This window comes from Thermobia domestica, chromosome 13 (assembly GCF_964235325.1).
Source record: "Thermobia domestica chromosome 13, izTheDome1.hap1.1, whole genome shotgun sequence".
In the NCBI taxonomy this organism is placed as follows: Eukaryota; Metazoa; Arthropoda; class Insecta; order Zygentoma; family Lepismatidae; genus Thermobia; species Thermobia domestica.
Genome location: NC_137466.1, coordinates 20,524,423 through 20,536,769, shown reverse-complemented (window position 1 = coordinate 20,536,769; position 12,347 = coordinate 20,524,423).

The following is a 12,347-nucleotide window of genomic DNA, read 5'->3' as shown; positions in this document are numbered from 1 at the left end:
TAGCAAAATACATCAGGTTTTGACTCACATAGTAAATTAGTTCAGAAACAGGCCACGGCAAGCTCTAGTGGCTGTTGAAGCAAAGATGGGGGCCTGTAGCTCTTAGTAATAGTTGAGAACAAAAGGTCTGTAGCTCGTAGTAATAGTTGTGACTTTCCCTGGTTTTAAGATTGGAAGTCTCAGAGTCTTACGCAAACAGGGTAGGAAAAATTCATCTAACTAAGATGCTATTATACATTTGTAATAATGCAACTTATGTATCGCTGGAGAGGTTGTGTAACATTTCATAAAATAGGGATTAGGTCCTGGGGCAGTTTTGAACGATTCACGAAGAGTAGAATCAAACTCAACAAGCATGAAAGAGGCATTGGCGGTGCGGAAGTTGAACGGATTCCGCTCTAGCCTTGCACGAAAAAGAGAAAATGATCCGGAATAGTGTATAGACTCAGAGATAGACGCAAAATAGAATCTCAAAGTATTAGCTATCTCGAACATATCATTCATAGATAAAGCAGGTACAGCAACAGAAGAATTATTAACAGTAAGAGAGCAAACTCGATACTACACTGTAGACATAGGCGTTCGATAACTGAGGAGGTTCGTGTGAGGTGTGGAAGTAGACCACTTGATCCTAATTGTGTACTCTATCCAAACCGCAATATAGCCGGTCCTAAGCGCGTGGTAAGAAAGGGAGAAAGGATTCCATTGCATTTTCGCCAGTCCACACGTATTGTGGTGCCTGGGTGTCATCGAGGGGAAGATTGGAACTCATTAAGTATGTGTAAACATATTACTCTAGTGTGTTCAGCAGCAGCGCTGTTGTCTCGTTTATGAATAGCTTAGTTCAGTCATACAATAACTTACCGGGATATTAAAGCTTTGACCGGATCTCCAAATGGCGACTGACCTGTGCCATTCGATGTGGAAAGTAGCATGTCACCTCCTCACGGCTTCATTTAGGTAAATAAAACATTTATATGAATAGCCGTCCCTGCCGAATGAGAGGGGGTTCCTCACAATTATCATCCGAAATAGGCATCTGGGTTGTGCTCTTGGGTCACGGAGATAAGGCTACATGGTACTCTACACAAGTATGAAAGAGAGGTAGTCGCATGCTCAGAGAGTTGGATCCACGATGTATCGGAAAGATGATGTAGATACACCCCTCAAAGAGTGTTTATGGCTTGTTCTTGGATCCACAATGGGATACTTGTACCTTAATGACTTTCGTACCTCAGGAGTAAATGTGGTACTAAATTGAAACTTCATCCAAGCTCTTCTCATTTACTTGGTGCAGGTTTATGAACTTACCACGGAAGCTGCCGATCACAAATGATCATGGCTTTACAGCTAGATAGTCTATATCAGTTATAGAGTCCGATAATGTACGGAGTACCTCTACCAGGAGTAACTAAAGGAGGTCTTGTATTGCTTGGAGGACCATATCGAAGGAAAGTCTGGTGGTTCTTCCAATTGTAATCTGCAAGTACCATTGAGTTTGGAAGGTAGCTGAGCTATCACATGCACGTGGTACCTTCACACGTAAACTAGAGTAACTTCCGTATTCTTGCACAAGCCTGCCAGAGGAAGCACCTTACTCCCAAGTGGCCATTTTTAAAAGTAGTGTACATCAGGCATTGCCTCTGGTAATATACAGTGTACCAATCCCGTATTGCTTGGCGATCCTATCAGGGGAAAGGAAGGATGGCTGCCTGTAAGTGGATGAACGGCGACTAAGGAAAGGTGCGAATTCCAGAAATCTGGACAACCGTTTTCTGATCCCGGCGAAAGGGAAGGATCCCTTCAGGATAGGGAATCAATTTTAAACCAAAATGGTGACTTAATTCGTAATATTAGACCCGGGATGAGATATGAATGCCTCGACGAACTTGTGGTAGCTCTATGTTTAATGTAGTAACCATTGAACAATGAATGACCGAGAATGATCAAGCCCCGTCGAATTCGCCTGGGCATCGTGGATTGGATTAGACTCTGCCGGACTGTGCTCAAACCATAAGATTCAGTAGCTTACATTGGTGGGAGGTGAGTTTAGCTCACAACACCTGTGCGCTATCCGAACAGAACATGGAAAGACCTGACTCGCTAGCAGACCAGTAGAATAAACAGTCAAACTGAGAACTTCGGTCTGGCCGCGCAGTGGGCGTATCCAACTCCCTGAGTGTGAAATCGGGGTTACTGGAGAAGCTTAATCAAGGTTGAAGGACAAGCCTTTAAGATGCACCTCGTGTACAAGGATTTAAGCAATCCAATGAATTAGGAACTACGGGCTGGATGCACTTTTATCAAACAGGTCCACAAGCCACAGCTCGTCGTAGGTGGCAATTGAATACGTTGTATTAGATCAATCCATCTCTAATCTCCCCCATAATGATGTCAATTTATTTTCCCTGAAATATGTTTGCTTTTAACCCGTATGTATATATTTAATGCGTACATATACATATCATAATCTCTAATAACATAATCTTATTTACTTTTGACGGGAATTTTATTTATTTTTATTGTAAGTATACGTACTATATAGAGGGGTCAATAATATTTGTGTGATGGGAAAGTATAAGAAAAATGACTTGACCAGGAGCGCTATCTGATACGTTCACTACGAATGATCTCAATAAATTGACTGAGTTTTCGCGCGCTTGGTTCTAAACACTCATGCAATCAGCTGTGCAGAGGAGACTTGATTGAACTGGCATAAGGTGATAGCCCTGGATACTGATGCAGTTATTTATGCGGAGATGAATATTTGACGTAAAAATGTTTAAATACAGGCCTCAGGAAGTATTTATAGTCAAATCATAGAGTCTTAAGTGTGAACTGGAAGTTGGTGCTAACAAGGTTGTTAGTGACATGGAATCATCATTAGATGACCAGAAAGAAATACATACATTCTCAGAAGATGAAATTGGTAATATACGTCCAGAAACACCGCCGGAATCCCCGACAATACTTAATCGGATAAGTTGTAATTGTGATTCAAGCTACGTGGATCCGAACTCCGTGAAGAAAACTATTGAAAACTTTGATTTTTATGAACCATTAACATAGTATGATTATTTACTTGGTGTTTATCATTATTGGGTTCATGATTCGTAGATCCGAAATCGTTGAACATCTGTGCTTGGAATATAATTGAAGGTCCTAGTGTTGAAGACAAGTTTTACCTGTATACAAATACGCATATCATCTGACTATTAACAAGGGAGAAATTTTGTGTTTTTTTCGGAAATACTGATTGATGGAGACTATCTCCCAGAACTAGCGGATGTTTTACTGAGGAAAGACCGAAATAAATTGGACATGGTGTTTTTTTTGTGTGTTTTATGAACTGAAGAAAACATTAAAGTGAATTGTATATTAAAAACTATAGATGTATACTTACGTAATAATCGTGTGCATTGTGATCAGTGCAAGCTAAATATTTTTTATCTTTATAATATTAGAATATTTATCGTGAGATATTTATGTTATGATAAGTATCTCGTTAAAATATTTGAAATGCTAGGACTAGAACATAGTGAAATCTAAATCATAAACTTTGTGTGTAAAACGTATGAACCTTTACAATACATATAATTTGTTACTCAAATTATACCGTTTATCGTGCAACGTTCATATGAAATTTCACCACTTATGAATAGACATTATTATTTAAAGATTTAATTTATAGTTTGTGAATTTTGTTTAGCTGCATATGATGATACAATAAATTTCCATTGTTTGGTAAAATCACCAATAGAAAATAATTTATTATCGTTAGATTGACAAAAATAAATTTATTTGTTAGCAGTAAATTTACATATGCAAACATGCATACATATCATAATATCTGATATACAACAAATGTTACTTTATACATATCCCATAACTCAACACGTTAAAGCCTCAAAATAGTAGGGGAAGCGGATAGTACAAATTCCTGTGTAGGCTTATTCCGTTCATAGGATCGTAAAGACGATAATTTTAGCTAAGTTAAATTACTATAGACTGTCAATTGCTAACCGATGTAATTTTTGATGTTCACTTTATCGCAACAGGTTTATACTCACTAGATATCTGGATTGCATTATTACTATATTTGAAGTACCATCAAATATCACAAAATACAATTATTAGTTTTAATTAACTAAAACGAGATGAAGATTAAAGCTTATTGTCGAAAAGTTAACTATTAAGTTTACCAATGGGAACAGGAATGAGGAATGGCGAAAACTTCATAACGATGAACTACATAATTTATACGGTTTACGGTCATCAAATCTAGGAGGCTCAGATGGGCAATTCATGTAGCCAGGATGGAAGAAAGTAGGAACGCTTTCAAAGTCTTAACTGGAAGACCAATCGGAAAACGACCATTAGGAAGACCTAAGCGCAGATGGGAGGACAATATTAAGATGAATCTCGCAGAAATAGGAATACAAAGTAGAAATTGGATCGAATTGGCTAAGGATAGAAGTCAATGGAGAGCTTTTGTGAACGCGGCATTGAACCTCCTGGTTCAATAGGCCATAGAGTTAGTTTACGCATTCTGCACATTTTTAAAGTAATATTGTTTTCAACGCAGCTGTTACTGAGTGAATAGTTCCTTCAAATTATGCAAAGATTTTGGAGAAATTCAAGACAAGTCGAAATTTTTACGAGCAGTCTCATATTGAATTCTATAAAGCGTGTATCGATTGGAATCTTTTCCCTTTTTGAGCCGAGTCGAGACGAAATTCTAGATATGTCTCGACTTGTACGCACCCCTATTAGCTAGCTTGGTATAAGATAACCACACTTAATAAAACTTGTATAAAACTTGCTTTCCCTATGAGGTGAAAAACACTTTCAGGTTCTTAATTGGATGTTTCCATTTAAACTTACGCTCATTTTTTTTTTTTTTTTTTTTGTCAAACATGCCTTAACGTAGACCCTATAAATAGATATGTAAAAATAAAATGAATGACTGTTATGCACTCCAGGGTAAATATTCTGAAACTGAATTTAAAAATATAATATTCTATTTTTAAGAAAAATGTTATATATATGAACTTTGAACATTTCAGAGTTCATTGTAATTAAGAGAAGCATTGTTTAGTAAATCTATCTTCCTCTAACGGATTAATATATTTTTAATTCTAACATTCTGTTTGACATACTTCCTTCAGCTTTCAGACAGTATGTAAACTGTACATAATACATGAGATCTTACCGACAAAGTATAATGTTTGTTTATAGGGAACTAGAGAAGTACTTTGCTGTCAGCTGACAGAAAGGCAAATACTGAAGCAACTGCTTTCTCTGATTTTGCAGGTGACTTCTCAGAAAATTCGCTTTATTATTTAGCAGTTTCTGCACAACAGCTTTCAAGCATAATAAAATATTTTATATGTATACTCACTTGATTTAACACTGTATGTTCATATGTACACTTATGTTTATAGTAAAAGGCATAGTTTCGCTTTCCAAACACGAGTGTGGAAGTGTTTTCACTACATCTCAAAGTACCTCAAAGCATTTCCATTCATACTTGCTACACAAAGACTTATTTAGAACAAGCAAAAATATATTAGTGTATGGTTACGTTAGCAGAATAATTTTCAGGATATCCTTACATTTAATAAATCTTTCATTTGGATAAAGTTTAATTTGAAATACTGATCATGTTTAGTGATTTGCTAATGAACTTACTAGGAATGAAAGAGTAATACAAAACTTAATAATAAAGAATTAGGAGTAAGGAATTTGTTTTTGATCTTGAATTGTAAATCATTCTAATGAAATAAGACTACTGACTGCGACAAACATAATTGTAATAGAAAGGTGATTAAAGACATAGAATAATTGATTTGGAACTATCATATTCTCGAGTATTCCTTAAATCATAGTATAACTAAGGGAAGTATTTTAGTGTTATTACTTGAATAAATTCTTTGACACAAGTCACACGTGCCGGGGCCGGCAGGATTTCATGTAGTTCGAACTTCACGTTAAGTTATAGGTCACATCTTATATAGCCTCTGTGCTGAAAACAGAGCTAAATTTAAATGAAACAAACCAATCAAATATGCCAGGATTGTCCACATCACAGTACCAAGTTCTTTCTTATTTAGAAAACATTTGTGTTGAATTGAAGATTACACCATCACGAATTCCTTATTCTTTAGTTCTTTTAGGATCTATGAAGAGATGGAATCACATTCTTAAACAGAAGTCAAATCTCTCGACATTCTGTTTATCTCAAAAGTAAGAAGAAAGGACGTTCGTAATCCCGAACTCGTCACACGTCAATATAATAACACAGAACAAACAGTATTGATCCAATCGTAATGTCATTCACCCACCGGAATCTATTCGAATGTCATGAAAGCCGGTTATCATCTTCGGAAAATCCACCATGATAACTATCATTATAGAGATCTATTTTAAGTCACTACTTAACTCACAGAGACATTACAAATTGACAGTAGTACATGAAACAGATTATTATAACGAAATTATCTGATACAAACTCATTCTTTTAACTAATCATTTTTGAATTCTATAAGCTCTTTCAAACTAATATAAATCTGGTTCAGTACTAATTATAAGCTATGAACTCCTTAATTACGTAGAAACAACATTGAACTTCAGTCAAGGAAGGACATAGGGGAGAGTAGTACACAGTGAGATTTTGTATACAGAGAGATATTCAAGCTTTTCCCTTTAGATTTCATGTCTGATGCTATGGATCTCTTCCAGTCGGTGCTCTGTTAGTACTCATTCAATTGCTCAGCTTGCTGATCAAGTGGTTGAACGGGCGAGAAATTACAGGTAATTTTCTATTTGTATGCACCAAACGTTATCTCTGTTGAATGTTTTTTTAATCAATTATTTTAACACTATTTACTCTTTAGTTATGTTATAATACAGGTAAATTTCGAAAAAGACATGTTTCCCTTTACAGTAGTTCACAAAAAGTGAAAGTATTTAACTGACCTTATTCACTCGGCTGCTATATTTTGTTAGTCTACCGTATAGTATACCCTGACATGTGAGACACAGACAAGTGATACACAGGCGGGCAGTGTCTCAGTGTGTACCATTTAACAATACAAAAAGCGTCATTTAATCTATTTGATGTCTATAATACAATAATGAATTCCTTTTAAGTAAATTAATTCTTCGCAGGGAATATTGATGAACTGGATTGTTGTATTATATTTACCACATAATTATTATTTGAAATTTTCCGTATATAAATAGGAAACTTAATATAAATAGGTAACTGAACCAATGATGATTTCGGATAATTTCCATTGGATCTACAGGTAGTTTACAGCCACCAGCAAGAGTATCCCCTCTGAGAGCTCTAATTCCATTACTTGTAGGGATGCGCACGAGTCGAGTCGAGACAGAATTTTTCTGAGAAAATTCGAGTCGAGACACAGCTCTTCCAATAGAAAAATATGCGTTTTTCGAGTCGAGACATCACTTTTACAGCACATTTTCGAGACGAGACAGCCTCAAATCTTGTCTCGTGCGCATCCCTAATTACTTGCTGTCCAGATGATTTGCAGTTTGTAAAACGCCTGGATAGATGCAACCCAACTTACACGAAGTTTTCTAGGCATTGACAGCAGTTGGTACCAGGTGTTTATGCAGGTAAAATTGAAAAGAAGGTGACGAACGAAACACTTCTCCATTCTGAATCTCTATGGTTCAGACCGTGTTTTCCAATGAACACCATACATTATTCTCAATATTGCAGTGTATGTAATGTATTATTTCGCTATACACTGTATATTCAGAGAAATAGAAACACTGACCACGCATGAATCAGAAAATGCTTAAAGGTAGATAAAAATAAGAACTGCTGGAAGTGAGTTGTAAGTGATTGCCTCCATTGACAGATCTCCAATTCTCCCCATTCCAACATATTTTTCTCTCTGGAAAGATCTTGCATTTCACACTGAGTATGCATTGAAATTGACATTGAATTGAAACATTTGAATAATTTTGAACCTGACCAAGATTTGAAGCCGGATCCGCCGATCACAAGTTCAATCCACTAACCACTTACCTACCGCGTCATTTCATCTTCCGCCTAAACTATTAGTTTGCTAAAATTGTTGCATGTAAGACTATACACAGAATACTAATGCTCGTAAAACGACATTTTTTTTATATGAGTGTCACAATGACTTTCACGAGATTTCCTTCTTTAACTAAAAAAAGAAGTTATATAGAAATTCGACAATGAGGAAATTATCACGAAACGTTCTTCATGTTGAGGTTAACTCATAATTTTTAACGGTGGTCCCGATTTACATTACTATTCTACCTCACTTTAACTTCTAATTTCCAAAGAAGACAAGACTGCATACATTATTTTCACATTCTTTGAATTGTATCAGCATGTGTAAAAATAGAAAGTTCTATTTTTATCTTCCGTAACTACTAGTTTATTTTCTTACCTTTGTATGAGGAAAATGTAGCACAGTGGTTAAGCATAAAACTCGTATGGCAGAGACCCACGTTCGAATCCCGTCGTGACAATATTTTTTTTCTTTATTGGAAGGTGTTTATGTAATTGGTATTGCAATTCTATTATTCCTTTATTATTATTATTATTATTATTATTATTATTATTATTATTATTATTATTATTATTATTATTATTATTATTATTATTATTATTATTATTATTATTTCCAATATGGCGCCGGCTGAAGATTTATGTGCTTTATGCAGGAAGCCAGTATTTGGCAAACAGTTGATTTTATCTTGTTGTGTGCGCAAAAATCGATTTCATGTTAAAAAGTATTTGAAATTTGGACGTGTTGAGTATGAAATATACACGGTAGAAGGTGTTTCAACATATAAATGTCATGATTGCATCAAGAAGAGGGACGACAACACAGTAGTGACCCCAACTATTGTGAAGACAACGAAAGTATCTGAAGTTTTAAACAATGATAACTCATTAATAGAGTCGTGTGGTGAAGAAGAATTTGAAAATAACTCAATTAGTGACTACAAAACAGAAAATGAAAATGAGAACTGCAGCAAATGTTGTAGTGTTGTGTCTGTATGTTTGAAAGAAGTGCTGGCAGCTTTACAAACTGTGAGTGATAATTATGAAACCCTTAAGGCTGAAGTCATTTCCCTCAAGCAAGAAAATGTAAAGTTAGTTCAGTTGTTAGAAAAATCCAACAGTAACAAAAGCAAGGTATGCTGAAATTGTAAACAAACCACCTTGGGATACAACTCAGGTGCAAGGACAACAACCCCAAAGCAATAGCAATAGTATACAGGTTAGCAGGGCCAAGGTCAGTTCCCCGAGGCAAGACACAGACACCGAGTGGCAAGTTTTGCAAAAAGTAAGAGTTAATAGAAGAAAGCATTTGGTTTCTGATAACAGGAAGGCACGTGAGCCTGTCAAAACTAGATCAACATTGGTGCAAGGAAAAAAGGTGAGTGATAAGCTAAAAGTAAACAAAAAAAAAAATAGTTTTTGTTACAAAACTTGTTCCGACCGTTACATGTGAAGAATTATCGAATTTTGTTAAAGACATTGCTGATATAGACGTACAAAAATACGTAAAATTAAAAACAAAATACAACAGCTACTCTTGTATTTATGTTTCCGTCTTGTCAAATAATTTTGATGACATCTTGAATGCTAATGTGTGGCCGGAAGGAGTACTTTTTACTGAATTCTATGGAAGACTCAGAGATAATATTGTGTGCGTAAATACTGTTTAAACTAAATAGAAATATAATGGGCAATCAATTAGATAAGTCAATTATATTGTTTTATCAAAATGTAAACGTTTAAATAGTAAGGAATCAGAATTTATTGACGAAGTTAATTGCACTGATTATTACTTAATATGCATATCTGAGAATTGGCTTAAACATGACAACATTCATTTTGAACAGCTTACTGAGCAATTTAACGTTATATGTAAAGACAGAAACCTTCAACTGACAAATAAAAGTATAGGTGGAGGTTGTATTTTGTTTGTAAATAAAAGATTAATGTGTGACGTAGTACAGGTACCGTTTTCGAATCTAGACGTGATTATTATAAAGTTATGTATAGCCAATAATCCCCCAATACTAATTGGTTTGCATTATCTTTCACCAAACTTGCCACCCAAAGAATTTGTAAATTATTGTGATTGACTTAATAAGTTATTAATTGAGAAAAGATTGAAAATGTTGCTTCTTGGGGATTTCAATTCCGCAGGTATTGATTGGCATAATGGAATTGTAAAAACTAAGCATTCTCATCTAAAAACAGAAGCTGAGAAAATGTTAGAGTTAGCGTCTATATTTAGCTTAAAGCAGTATAATCAACATACGACTCTCAGTTGCCGTATAATATATATATATATATATATATATATATATATATATATATATATATATATATTACGTAATTGTCCTGATTGGGCGGAATAACAGTAAAATTGCTGTTTGAAGCGGGTGAACGGGTCTATTGTGATGTACTATAAAGCGTATAGTATTCCAAAACACGTTTCCTGACTACAGTATATGTAGTATACTGGAAAAATGTTTTAAATGTTGGAAAAACTTGATGCTTGTATTTTTCCACGTACAGTACGTACAGTAGTTAGGGGTATTATTATTTTTGTGTAGTTCACTCTGTAGCAGTCGGCAGTTAGTCAGCTGTTATCACAATGAAAACATTGTTTCCTAGTACGGTACTATGGTAGATACTAATGCAATGCTAGTACTCTTACTGTACACTACCAGTATTGTACGTTTAGTTTTATGTTGCATTACAGTACTTATTCTACTACATAACTATTTCACTCATAGTAAACCTGTAAGTTTCAATATTGTACATTACGTACTGTATTCTATTTTAAACTTTGTGTAATTGTCGTAATGTGGCTTAAGGCCTAAATACAGATATTGAAGAAAAATACTGTAAGGAAAGTTTGCTTTGTTCTTTACGAAAACATCACCCATTTTTATCCTTTTAGTTATTGATTCCTAAAAACTGCGTATTTTCGCCGAAAAATTCCTCCCGGACCTGTTCGGATTACCGGACTCCACTGTATCTATATATATATGTAGATAGATAGATAGATATTATCTGTAGCTATCATATTTGTTCCAAAATAAACATCGGACAAATAAACAATATCATTCGGGTCTTTAACGATTTTGAGTAACAAAGTAAAATCTGTAGATAATGTTGCTACTACTCCCAAATTTACCGGTATTAGCCATGACTTCCAACAATGTATATTTATCCAAACTGGATTCAAAACATTCTTCATGAACATAGTCAAAGTGGTTGTCAGCCTCCTAGGATATATCTCCTTCCGTCTTATTGTGTGTTATAGAAGAAAAATCTCCTCCAGTTCTTTACCAGGAGGTAATGTGCCTCAGATCGATGACACATTCCCGCGCTGGATGGCGATGCTGATACGTTGGAAAAGGAATGCAGTCGCTCGGGGGTCACCAGTTTTGATTGCTATTCGATGACCAACTTCATTAATGAAATTAGATCCTTCGTGACCCCAAGACCCACTGGTTTCTATTGCTACTGTTACAAACCAATATTTGTCCAATAGGTTTGAGTATTTTAGTCTTTTGTCTGATTCTCTGTGAGCGGCGACGAGACCTGCCTGAATTGAAGAATGGGGTAAGTTGGAAGGAGCAAACGTATCGGAACATGTGAAATCCCAGACTAGTGCTTTTCCATTTTTCCATGGTACCAAGGTCATGCCATCAGGCCTTTTACCATCAGAGCGGCAACAACCATTTGGTTCTTTAATTGAAGGAACTCCCGCTGAAACGAGGGCTCTACAAATAATGTCGTTTACAATATAAAGTCGAGATTGTCTTCCCGCACTTTTTTTGCATGAAAGGCCATGTAATCCTTTATTATCAACATATGCGTTGCAAGCAGGACAAAAGTGAGGCTCACAAATATTAGCACCTAAGCGCAGAGCTGTAGCAAGATATATATATATATATATATATATATATATATATATATATATATATATATATAGATATAGATATATAGATAGATAGATAGATAGATAGATAGATAGATATAGATCCTGGAAATATCGACATAGTACTACACGCTTTCAATAAAATTTCTGTAGAAGCTTCATCTATTGAATTGTTTCTTAACCTTGCCAAATGTGAAGTGAGTTTTCTGAGCGCCAGAGATGATGAAGTTCATGACCTTTATGAAAAATTTAAGGAAGTAGCATTTGGTATCAAACTCTTATCACCTACCAATGCGGAACTTTTATGCGCTGCCATCTTTGCCGAATCAATAAGCAAAATTTTATTGGACAAGATATGAAAAT